The 13,387-nt window shown below is 42.0% G+C and overlaps 1 protein-coding gene across 7 annotated transcripts in view; it reads right to left on the reverse strand.

Annotated features, from left to right (window-relative positions):
• The window catches only part of Bcl2l13 (BCL2 like 13), an 82,161-nt gene extending 70,363 nt beyond the window's left edge, over positions 1-11,798 (reverse strand). The window contains exon 1 of one of the 7 annotated variants that reach the window (XM_010630372.3): positions 11,616-11,793. The gene's annotated coding sequence lies outside the window, so the exon portion shown is untranslated. The other 6 variants (XM_010630371.3, XM_010630367.3, XM_010630368.3 and 3 more) reach the window with 6 other exon arrangements.
• Between the last annotated feature and the right edge of the window lie 1,589 nt (positions 11,799-13,387).

The following is a 13,387-nucleotide window of genomic DNA, read 5'->3' on the forward strand; positions in this document are numbered from 1 at the left end:
TCAGGGAAAATTAAAGCCTCTATAATCCTTCTTATAGTGGGAGTTATAAACCAGAAGCAATGGATGAAAACCAAAATATGTTTATCATAATATCAAGTATCCAGTTTCATATTTGAAAAAAGAAAATCACTTGTTTTAAAATTACAAACTATAGAAATCAAGCTCAGTAAATCTCCAATCTTTGTAGCAATCATTTTCAGTTCCAGGAGAAGAAAGAATATGGTCCTGTCACTCCCACCCCACCAAGTAAGAACCAGGGCATTTTTATCTATTTTGATAAAAGAGACAAGGGTGGAAAAACACATTGAGAAATACTAGTGTCTTGAAACACACTGGAATTGAGAACAAAGCTAAAATGTAAGGGATGAACAAAAGATTTAAAGAAGCTGGCAGAAAAACTCTCCATCAGACTGGAAAATTCAGAAAGGTGGAAAGGAAGCCAGGAAAAATGGTCTTGCAAGACAGGGAGGAACTTCAGTAAAACAGTAAACAAAGGTATCAAATGTAATATATCCAGAGGAATGAAAATGAGAATTCACTGGATGTGGGCATTTGGGAATCATTCCTTATTTCTGACAGGTTTGGCAGGAGCAATGGTAGAATGCAGGAAGTTGAACAATGAATGGAAAGTGAAGGAGTAGATAATGTTTTCATCCTTTTTTTTTTTTGAGGGGGGTACGGGGGATTGAACTCGGGACCTTACCACTTGTGAGGCAGGCAATGGTATCACTGAGCTAAATCCCTGGCCCTCTTTCAAAGAAATAACTTGGGTTGAAGGGAAGAATAGGTTGGAGGTTGAAGAGAAAATTAGGAGAATTCTGTTTTTGCAGTCCTGGGAACTGAACCAAGAGCCTTCACACTGAGTCACAGCCCCAGTCCTTTTCATTGCTTAAAACAGAGTCTCTCTAAATTGCCAAAGCAGGACTCGAACTGCTACAGCCTCCCAAAGTGCTGGGATTACAGGCGTGCACCACCACATTTGGTTCCATGTGTTTTATTTTTTTACCCAATGACAGACACTGGAGTATGTTTACACTCAGTAGAAAATGATCTAATACGGTGATTATTAAATATATAGAGAGACCAAGGAATAAATTATAAAGAACTCCAAAAGAAGAGAGAACAATTTAGGCTTCTACTCTTTTTGGTAAAAAGTATAAAGAAGTATTTATATTTTGAATAATGTTTGCTTTAAATAAAAAGTTAAGCCAGGCATGACGGAGTACACCTGCAATCCTAGCACTAGGCAGACTAAGGCAGAAGGACTGCCAGAGTTCAAGGCAAATCTGGAACACATAATGAGTTCAAGGCAGGCTGGACTCCATAGTGAGACCCTGTCTCAAAAATAAGTAAATAAATTAAATAAATAAACAAGCTGAATGTAGTGGCAAATGCCTCTAATCCAAGGCAGGAAGACTACAAATTCAAGGCCAGCCTAAACCATACACTGAGACCTTAACTCAAAAAATCAGAAAAATAGGGCCTGGGATTTAGCTCAGTGGTGCTGCCACTGCCTTGCAAGTGCAAGGTCCTGAGTTCAATCTCCAGTATAAAGAAAAAAGAAAAAAAGAAATGAAAGTCAACTAAGTATGGTGGCACACACCTATAATCTCATCTACGCAGTAGGCTGAGGTTGGAGGATCACAATAGCCCAACCTCGGCAACAAAGCAAGACATCTCAAAAAAAAAAAAGTATATTCTTTAATTCGTATTTACAATTCTCATGTTTATCAAGATTTCTTATCACTAAAGACACTTTTAGTTACTCCTTCAAACCAGATGCCAAAGACAAAGCCAAGCTTACCAGGTTTCCAAATTTTTTAGCCCAATATTCTTCAAATTTTCTTGCAAAACCCAATGGCCCAATTATAAATATGAACTTTATCATGAATTTCCTAACTTTCCAACTCTCATACTTACCATTCCATCTTTATTCCCTAGTAGACGTTAACATATACTTACATGCTTATTTACTTTTACATGATGAAAACATATTCTGAATACTACAAAGTGCCTTTCTCTCTTAGAAATAGATCTTGTGAAGAAAAAGAAAACAAACAAAAAAAGAAATAGACCTTGTAGACTGTGATCCCAGCACTCAGGAGGCAGTGGCAGGAAGAGCATCATGAGTCTGAGGCGTGCTTGGGTTATACAGTGAGCTCAAGGCCAGCCAAGACTACATAACAAGATGTTGTCTCAAAAATCAAGCTGGGAGGGCCGGGGATTTAGCTCAGTGGTGCCACTGCATGCCTCGCAAGCACAAAGTCCTGAGTTCCACCCCGGTACCAAAAAAAAAAAAAAAATTAAGCTGGGGGCCAGGGATTTAGCTAAGTGGCACCACACCTGCCTCACAAGCACAAGGTCCCAAATTCAATCCCCAGTACACACACACACAATCAAATTGGGTATGGTTGTGCACACCTGTAATCAAAGGAGCAGACAGGAGTATCACTGTAAGCTAGAGGCCAGCCTGGGCTTCACAGTGAATTCAAGGCCAGCTTGAACTACACAGTGAGACCCTATCTCAAAAACCAAACAAACCAAAAAAAAGACAAACAAAAAGCTCTTGTGATTGAAGTGTAGCTTAGTGACGGAGCATGTGCTTAGCATGCAAGAGACTCTCAGTTCAATGTCCAGCACCCCTCCAAAAAAATCTCAAACTGGACATGGTGGTACACATCTGTAATCCCAGCTACTCAAGGCTGAGGCAGGAAGATTTCAAGTTCAAGGCCAGTTTAGATAATTTAGCAAGACCCTGTCTCAAAATTAAAGGCTGAGAATATAGCTCAGCACTCTCTGGGTTCAATTCCCAGCCCTCCTCAAAGATCTTATTTATCTTTCCCTATGGAACTACCTTGTTTTTTGGTTTGTATTTTTCTTAGTACTGGGGATTGAAACTAGGCCTTTCACAGAGATGCCCAATTTTTCAACTTTTAAGACACAGTCTCACTACATTCCCTGGACTGGCCCTGAATTTGTGATCCTCCTGCCTCAGCTTTCCAAAGTGCTGGGATTACTTTATTCTTTGGGTCAGATCTAGGGTCCTTTGAATCACTCTATACATGTTTTACATTGATAATCCAGGAGTTGACTTGTGCCCAGCGTCAAATGCCAGGCAGGGGTACAGTCAGCTTTCCTCCTAGTTCCTCAAACTATGAGACTGGCCCAGAGGAGAGGATGCTGGTAAAAGGACTCTAGGCTCTTCACTAGGAATTCTTTCGAAAAATTTTTGCAAGACGCCAACTCTGCGATCAAAGGGTCACAACGTGGGTGAGCCTTCTTGCTGGCAAGGATAGTCTGCAGAGATCTGAGGCAGTGCTGGGACAGCAAAAGTTTTTGCCCTAGTTATATATGAATAATGACAAAGATACTTTGCTTGGCCAAACTGGTGCACTCCCTGTTAAAATCTAATTTTAGCAAAATAACTGTCCTAAATCCATTTGGTCAGAAGCCCCCATTCTAAATATCCGATCAAGGTACCTCATCCGTCGAGTAATGTCGAATCACGAGGCCTGTCTTCAGCAAGAATCCTACGAGGTCAGTTTAGTCAGAACTGTCCTTATCCTGGAAGGTTCCTCTTAGAAATTTCCGAGTCCTGCACTGTTTCTTGGTTATGAATTCCCACTTGCCCATTCAGAAGTGAACCCAATCCCTCTCCCCAGTGCAAGACCCTGCTGGAGTGGTCCCTATGCCTACATATTTTAATGGTGTCACTAAATATTTTTTCTTTAATAATACCCATACATCTGTATATTTGGTATTATTTATTCATTTTAGTTCAGTGTATCACTGTTAGATGTTGCTATGGTTTTAATGTGTCTCTCTGAAAGTACACATGCTGAAACTTAACTCCTAAATTACTGTGTTAACAATACTTGGAGATAATCAGGATTAGATGAGGTTATAAGAACAGAGCCCCACAATGGCATTAGTGTCTTTATAAAATGAAGACTGGAGCCAGTATGCTGTGTCACCATATAATGCCCTCTGCCATGTATGATACAGCAAGAAGGGGCTACTCAGATGTTAGTGTGAAGCTGCTGACCTTCCCAGTCTGCAGAATTATGACCTGAATAAATCTCTTCTTCTGGTGAATTATTCAATCTATGGTATTATTCAATTAAGAGTAACAGAAAATTAAGACAAATGTATATTTGGTACTCTCATAAACACTCTAATATACCAGACCTACAGTACAAAACATATGTCCAATTTATAAATGAACTTGAGGCTCTACTTTTATAAGCGACAAAGCAGCTCATTCAGGCTAAAGTGGAAGTAGACAGACCCTAGAAATGATACTTATCTGGTACATTTACATTAAGTTGCAGGACAAAGGCTTCATGAACATGCCAAAAGTAAACTCCACTGCATTTTTCTGGGATCTTGCTGCTAAGGGCATTCACTTTGTTTACAATGCTCCATTCCACAGTGCCTAATCACCACACTGCACAACGGGCTCTTACATCTGTTTGTTTTTTTTTGAGACAGGAACTATGTCAAGGCTGGCCTTGAATTCACTATGAAGCCCAGACTGGCCTGGAACACACAGCGACCCTCCTGTCTCAGCCTCTGAGTATTAGGATTATGGCTCTTATATTTCTAACAAATATCATATATAAAAACCATCTGCACAAAAATCAGGCACAGTGGTGCATGCCTGTGGGTATGGTGGCTAAAAGCTGCACTAATTCAACACAAATTTACTGCACACAAGACAATGCACTAGGTGACATGAATGTAGTAGTAATAACACGAATACATAGAAATAGGGAAAGAAATGACAGGAAAAACAAGGTGTTTTTTTCTAGTATCAGACAGAGTGTGGAAAGAAGCAAAAGAATGAAGTAGGATCCTGGGGATTTAGCTCAGTGGTTCCAGCACCTGCCTCACAAGCACAAAGACCAGAGTTCGATCCCTGGTACCGAAAGAAAGAGAGAGAGAGAGAGAGAGAGAGAGAGAGAGACAGACAGACAGACAGACAGGAAAGAAAAAAGGAAGGCACCACTGAGCTAAATCCCCAGCCCTCAAGCCTATTTTCAGTAAGAGGGACACAGATATCCTTTCTCTTTACATTGAATCTAGTAGCATCTTTCAGAATTCAAACTAGACACAAGTTTCTGGTACCAAGTGATTCCTCACATGATCTTTGTTTTGCCAGGGGTAAGGAGATCCCAGAGCCTAGAGCAATGATGGCCAACCTTTCAGAACTTTCAGTGACTCAAACAGCTTGCTGTGCCACACATGCCATAAGCTCACCGTAGGCAGGTGCTCTTCCCCCAGCTAAACCCCTCAGTGCTCAGGTGTATGTGCAACATAATACCTATCTTTTCCACAACAGAAACCATCAACTGTATGTTACCTGTTTCTCTGCCTCAGATTTTTTAGTTTGTTTCTCTATGGAGCTACACACAGTCATCAGTCAGACAGATACCCTGAAGAAGCCAAGGGTAATTTAATCCTGTGTTTACACAATATTTGGTAGAACCTCCAAAACCTGTCACAAATGAATGATCCTTCAGCAATAAATTTACTATTGCAGTGCTGGGGATGAAACACAAGATTTTTTTTTTTTTTTTTTTTTTTTGTACCAGGGATGAAACTCTGGTCCTTGCGCTTGCAAGGCAGGCAGTGGAACCGCCGAGCTAAATCCCCGGCCCAAGCACAAGAATCTTACACATGCTAGGCAATTTTTTTTTTTTTTTTTTTTTTTTTTTTTGGAGACAGGGTCTCACTGTGTAGTTCAGGCTGCCCTTGAACACATGGGGATCCTCCTGCCTCAGCCCCCCAAGAGCAAAAATTACAAATGTGTTGTCACCATACCTGGCTTTTTCCTTTTGCTTAGCCAGATTTCAATTATGAATACTAGTACAAATACCAGGATGCTAGCACTGATTATAGAAGGAATAAGGCATACCAGAAAATACGCATCAACTATCAAATCTTATTATAAATTCTTACGAAAAGCAAATCTGAAGCTATATGTCTTTTGTGTATTTTCCAAACTTGTCTCATCATAATGACTTCGGATACCTGCTAAAATTAGAATTTTTTTTTTTTTTTTTTTTTTTTTTTTTTTTTTTGCTTTTGGTACCAGAGATCAAACTTGGGTCCTTGCACTTGTAAGGCAGGTGGCAGCACCACTAATCCTGGCCCAAAATTAGAAATTTTTTTTTCTTTTTTTTGTTCTTTTGGTAGCAGGGATTGAACTCAGGCCCTTGCTCTTAAGGCAGGTGCCAGAACCACTGAGCTAAATCCCCAACCCCCAAAATTAAAAATTTTTGAGGCACGAGGATTGCCATGAGTTCAAGGCCAGCCTGGACTATCTAGTGAGTTAAAGGCCAGCTTAAACTGCAGAGTGAGATCCTGTCTCAAAAACCAGAAAGAAAGAAGGAAAGAAAGAAGGAAAGAAAGAAAGAAAGAAAGAAAGAAAGAAAGAAAGAAAGAAAGAAAGAAAGAAAGAAAGAAAGAAAGAAAGAAAGAGAGAGAGAGAGAGAGAGAGAGAGAGAGAGAGAGAGAGAAAGAAAGAAAGAAAGAAAGAAAGAAAGAAAGAAAGAAAGAAAGAAAGAAGGAAAGAAAGAAAGAATTTTGAAAATTCATTTTGGACACATTAATTTAGAATATTATAGTATATAAATTATATATTCTTTAGCCTAATAGAACTATAACAACTTCTTAAAATTTTACATAGCTTATTTCCTTGTTAAATAATCTCAGGAATCTCTTTGTTACTCATTTATTTGAAGCATAGGAGATTGAACCCAGGGCCTTCACACTGAGCTACATCCACAGTCCTTTGTTTTCTTTTTTATTTTGAGACAGGGTCTAAGTTCCTAAATCACCCAGGTTAGGTTCAAACTTGTGATCTTGCTGTCTCAGCCTCCCAGAGCTCTGGGATTACAGGCAAGTGTCACCAACCTGGCTATTTGTTTTTCAAATCATTTCCTTCTGCTAAAATAAAATCACAACATAATAAGAATTTTTAAATTGTAGAAATAGAGTTGAACATCTACAATTCCAATTTATGAAGAGAAAAATAAACTGTCTCAAAAACAAAACTTTTTTTTTTTTGGTTCTAGGAATCAAACTTAGGTCCTTGTGTTTGCAAGGCAGGCAGCAGAACCACTGATCCAAATCCCCAGCCCTAAAATTTTGTAATTTTAAAAACACTAATGAAGTTTCTTGGCTTTGAACAAGCTCTTTACTTAACTGACAGTTAAACCCAGGACCTTGTAGCATGTTAGGCAAGTCCTTTGTAATCCTCACTACATAGGAAGCTGAGACAGGAAGATCACATGTCCAACCCAAGCCTGTGCAATTTAGCAACATACTGAGACCTTGTCCCAAAATAATTAATTTAAAAGCAGCTGGGCATGGTGGTAGAGGCCTGTAATCCCAGCACTTGCAAGGCTAAGGCAGGAAGATTGAGACTTTGAGGCTAGCCTATACTATACAGTAAGATCCTATCTCATTTAAAGAAGAAACAAAGAAGGCTGGCAATTTAGCTCAGTGATTCTGCTGCCTGCCTCGCAAGCGCAAGGACCCGAGTTTAATCCCCAGTACCAAAAAAAAAAAAAAAAAAAAAAAAAAAAAAAAAAAGAAAAGAAAAGCCATTTATCTATCTACCTATTCATATGTATGGTATACATACATACATACATACATATATATATATATATATATGTATACACACATACCCCATACATATGATGTAGATATATGAGGATATAGCTCACATAAGAGTACTCTGGGTTCAATCTCCAGTACCACCAAAAGTAGAAAAAAATAAGTGAAACTGCAAAACTTCACCCCATTCAGCTAAAATGTAACTAAGCAAGGTGTTATTTTTAAAATTCAGCAGCCAAACTTGGAGTAGTGGTGCACGCCTGTAATCCCAGCAATCAGGAGGCGGAGGCAGGAGGATTGCTGTTGAGTTTGAGACCAGCCTGGGCTACATAGTGAGTTCCAGGTCAGTCTCAAGTACATAGTGAGACCCTGTCTCAAAAAAATTAATTAATTTTTAAAAATTAAAAAACAAAATAAAATTCAGCAGCCAAGCATGGGGGCAAATGTTTATAATCCCAGCACTCCAGAGGCTGAGGTAAGAGGATCACTACGAGTCTGAGGCCACGCTAGGCTACATAGTAAGTTCAAAGCCAGCCTGGACTACAAAGTGAGACCCTGTCTCAAAATAAATTAATTAAATTCATCAGACACTACTATTCTAATGTGGGGTGTTGAAAGTCCTTCCCCAAATAAAACATGCCACACTGAGACACTCTTGTCTAAGAGCTGTCCAAAACACCTCCACTTTGCAGATGGTGCTCACAGACAGCATATTCACAGGGTTCCTTCCCTGCCATACAATCTCACTTTCAGGCTTCCTGGGTCTGTGTACATGGCTTTACAAAGGGAGACATAAAATTCATTACATACACTACTCCACTTCCAGGCATACACCACAGAGAAATGAAAACACTTATCTACATAAAACATGCACGCAATGTTCAAAGCATTATATATAAGTCAAAAAGTGGAGCTGGGGGGCCAAGGATTTAGGTCAGTGGTTCTGCCACCTGCCTCACAAGCTCAAGGTCCCAAGTTCAATCCCCAAGACCCTCCCCCAAAAAAGTGAAGCTGGGTGTGGGGGTGCATTCCTAGAAACCCAGCACTCAGGAGACTGAGGCAGGACAATCAACCAGAGTTGGAGTCCTAACAGTGAGCTGAACACCAGCCTAAACTACACAGCAAGACCTATTTTTTTTTTAAAAAAACCCCAAAACAGCACTCCAGAGCCTGAGGCAGGAAGATTACCATGAGTTTGATTTCAGCCTGGGCTACATAGTGAGTTCAAGGCCACCCTGGATTACACAGAGACTGTCTCAAAAAAACCAAATATATATATAAAATTTTTTAACTTAGAAGCTGAAGTCAAACTTTGAATATAAAATAATTGTTTGCTAGAAACAATTGATAATGTATTAAGTAGTCTATAATGACACTGTTTGGTACATTTTTTTTTTAACATCCCATTTTTTTGTAAATATTCTCCAAAAAAAAGCTTGAAAAGGGCCGAGGATTTAGCTCAGTTGTTCCTCTGCGTGCCTCTCAGCCTCACAGCGCGAGGTCCCGAGTTCAATCCCTGGTACCAAAAAATAATAATGTCTAAAAAACTACAAAAGCAGAATAGAAACATACTGTGCTACTCTCTAAGTCTAGGGCTGAGAATGTAGCTCAGTGGTAGAGCACATGTCTAACATAAACCAGGTCCTAGGTTTGATCTCCAGACCTACCAACAAACAAAAACTTGTTCTAAAATATTTCATTAGAAAAATAGGACCCGGGATTTAGCTCAGTGTTGCCCCCACCTGGCTTGAAAGTGCAAGATTTGGAGTTTGATCTCCAGTACCACATTTTTTTTTTCTTTCTTTTCTTTCTTTCTGGTTGAGATAGGGTCTTGCTATGTAGTTCTGGCTGGCCTCCAACTCACAGCAATCCTCCCTTCTCAGCCTCCCCAGTGCTAGGATTACAGGCTTGTGCCACCATGCCCAGTTTACATATATTTTGTTTCTTGGTTGTTTTGTTTTGTTTTTTAGTACCAGGGAGAACTCAGGTCCTTGCACTTGTAAGGCAGGCCACCGAACCGCTGAGCTAAATCCCCAGCCCCTTGTTTTGTTTTTTGAGACAGGGTCTATGCAGTTGAGGCTGGCCTTGAACTCACTATGTATTCCAGGCTGGCCTGGAACTTGCAAGGATGCTCTCGCCTAAATTTCCCAAGTGTTGGGATTACAGGCTAGCACCACCACGCCTCACCACATAAAAAGTTTTTTGGGTTGGGTTTTTTGTTGTTGTTTTTGTTTGTTTGTTTTTGTGGTATCCGGGATCAAACTCAGGGCCTTGCCAGGGCAGGCGGCAATGCCACTGAGCTAAATCCCCAACCAAATGATACCTCAATGTTGTTTCTGCTTTGTTTTGTTTTTGTTTTTTGGTACCAGGGATCAAACTTGGGACCTTGCACTTAGGGGGCAGGCAGCAGCACCACTGAGCTAAATCCCTGGCCCAAGAGAATAATCATTTTAAAAATACTTTTTTTTTAGCTGGGGATTTATATCAGGTGCCACCTCCTGCCTCGCAAGTGCAAGGTCCCAAGTTTGATCCCTGGTACAAAAGATTATTCTTTTGGCAAGTCACCAATCTATATATATTTTATAAATGTTGATTACATGATGTGTTAAGTGAGCACTTCCTCTTTTACAAAACTGTTACACTCAAACTTATACACCCTGGAGCCAGGAGTGGTGACACAGGTTTGCAATCCCAGAACTTCGAGGCTTTGGCAGGAGGACCGTAGCGAGTTCGAGGCCAGCCTGGGCTACACAATGAGTTCAACTTACACATCCTTCAGCTGAATTCAACCCAACTACTGGAGCACACTCCTCCACATAAGCCTAAGAAACCACTTGAAAAAATAATTAGAATAGTACCTGATCGTTCAGAGTAAAAGGATGTTAAAAATCCTTAACCCTTTACTTCCAAATAAAAAATATTTCCTAATGGTTTGAATATTTTCAATTTACAGGTAGATATGTGCTGAGTTTATTACACAACTGTGTATATGAATAAGCACTTCGCTGCCTACACAATTTTCTAAAGTGTTTTAAAAAAAAGGGAGGGTAGAAAAAAAAAGTATCTGAAGGGTGTGGCAACTAATCCAAGGTCACACAAGTCTGGGCAGAGAGCTACATTCTGGTTACAACAAACCTCCAGGGGAATGCTTACTGACACATTTCGCAAAACGATTTCGTTTGGTTTTACCTCAGAAGGCAAAAAAGGGGAGAAGGGACTGTCAACTTAGGTCAAAACTTATAAACAGAAGCAATGTGAAAGCTATTTTGGATGAATACTTGCATGGAGCGATTAAGGCTGAACAAAGCTATCAGCCAGCAGCCATCAATTCAAAAAGCTAGATCGGATATGAAGGAAAGAAACTTGAGATCTCTTTAGAATGCTGGGAGGATAAAAGAAAAAATGACAGCGTGAACTGTATACTGCCTCTCCAAGGGTAAAAAGGCAGGTTTTTCTGAAAAACTGGGCCTCAGAGCAGCAGTGAATTAAGGCTAGAAAACTTAAGACTTCTAACAAACCGAAAGGAACGACGAGCTCTGGGAAAACTAATGTACAGTCAGTCGTTCTAAGTGCACGTCAGGCAAACACTTTCCTCAACCAAAGACAAGTTCACGTCCCCCGCCTAGCCCTAAAAATGGACCTAGGTTTTCCATGTGACGCTATTTGTGGGAGAAGAGCAGTGTAGAGAAAAGGCCGAGTTCCCCCGCCACAGGGAGCCTACACCCGGAGAAGCGTCCAGAGCCAGACCACGGCGGACAGGGCGGCTATACAGAGACGGACCCCGTGAGATTCATAAACCCTCGGGCGCGAGGGCGCTGGTGGACACCGACACACACACGTTCACCTACTCATTCGCGCGTCGTCGGCACCACTGGGGGAGTCGGTGGACCGGTAGTCCCTGGGCACCTTCTTCCCCAGGTGAAAATCGCCTCCTCACTCAGCTCAGTCAGCCCGGAGCCCCACTCCCCTCACCTGGCCCTGGCCCCTACCCCAGAAGAGATGAAAGAGGCGGCGGCGGCGGCAGTTGCTTCCGATAGGGTCCCCCAGCGGCGGTTGCTGCTTCGACCCGTGGCTCTAATCTACCGCCGCCGCCATGTTGGAGGGTGAGGTCACCCCCGACGTACTTCCGTCACCGCCGACGTCGGGGCGGGACCAGGGCGCCGGAAGGGGGCGGCTCTGTTACCCGGACCGGAAGCATGGGCCGCCAAGTTTTTGGAAGTCTCGCGTAGATGTGACCTGGAGAACTGACACCCTTCTCCTTCACCCCCCCCCTTGTCCTAGGAGTAGCTCAAATCTGTGCTTCTTAGGGATATGGAAGTTCCCTTTCTCTAAATTACGTATTTCCGGTCATGTGCAAGCGAAGAGAGGCGGGATTCTGACAGGCGGGTCCTTGTCTGGGGTGAGAGGCTATCGATTCAGCGGGAAGAAGCAATGCTGCATTCCGCAGAATATATTTAGTTTCGAAGCTATGTATTGCTTTTCAAGCGTATGCAGCGAGCGGGTTAAGTAGGTGTCAAGAAAGTTGCAAGAGCCAGGTGTGTTTGCGCACGCCTGTAATCGCAGCACTTGGGAGGCTGATCCAGGAGGATCGCCGCTAGTTTAAATTTTTTGTTTTTTGGTACCGGGGATTAAACTCCGGTCCTTGCGCTTGCGAAGCAGGCGGCAGAACCACTGAGCCAAATCCCCAGCCCTACCGCTAGTTTAAGGAGTACGTAGTGGCCAGCCTGGGCTACATAAGAGACCCTGTTTTAAGGGGGAAAAAAAAGAAGCAAAAAGCCACAACCGGGGATTTAGCTCAGTGGCGCCGCGCCTGCCTAGTGAATGCAAGGCCCCAAGGTTCTGAGTTCGAACCCCAGTCAGGAGAGCTTCGTCATTCCCAGTCGCTATTCAGGGAAGCTGGCCTGAACATGGTGAAACAGGAAAGGGGTGGTGCAGGGGCATCCATCGAGGCGGAGGGAACTGCCTGAAGACGAACGCCGTGGCCAAAAAAGTGATCTTACAATACTAAAAACAAAAGAAAAAATAGTAATTATTTTTGCACAGCCCCTAACATAGTGCCTGGAGTGTAATTTGTGTCAGTGGGTGTTTGTTTCCTTGAATCCAAGCATCCTTTAGAGGAATCACAGATCACACTCCGGTGATATATTTGAGATTAGTTGCAATAAAGACAAAACTGAAGACTAGAAATTAGAAGGCTGTAATCAACCAGGTCAGAAACGATAAAACCCTAGTAGAGGGTGACTACCAGTGGACGCCATGATTATTATGGACGATGAAAATGTTTTAATTCACAACGATCAACAGGGTGTGGTGGTGCATGCCTGTAATCCCACCCCTGGGGTGACTGAGGCAGGAGAGTCACCCACAGTTTGAGGCCACCCTGCACATCGTGAGTTCAAGGCCGGCCTGAACTACATAGCCAGAGTCTCACAAAATAACAAAAATTCACAGTGATGAATACGATGAAAACCATGTAATTGTAGTTTTAAGTGAATTGTGTAGTCTGTGAGATATATCTTAAAGCTATTTAAAGAGAAGTGTTAGAGCTGTGGGTATAGCTCAGTGGTAGAGTGCTTACCTAGTATGCCCAGGGTCAGGGTTCCATCCTAAACTTTGCTCCCCCACCCCTCACCAAAGTTAAACACGTGAACATTGTGGTGCTATTAACGGAATCCCTAGACACTGGCGCATGCGCGCGGGGGGGTGGGCACTAGGTGATAAGATTTGCCAGGGTGTAGGAACCAGCCTGCAAATGTATCCC

The sequence above is a fragment of the Fukomys damarensis genome, unplaced genomic scaffold (genome assembly GCF_012274545.1).
Source record: "Fukomys damarensis isolate Sample0158 unplaced genomic scaffold, DMR_v1.0_HiC HiC_scaffold_5, whole genome shotgun sequence".
Lineage (NCBI taxonomy): Eukaryota > Metazoa > Chordata > Mammalia > Rodentia > Bathyergidae > Fukomys > Fukomys damarensis.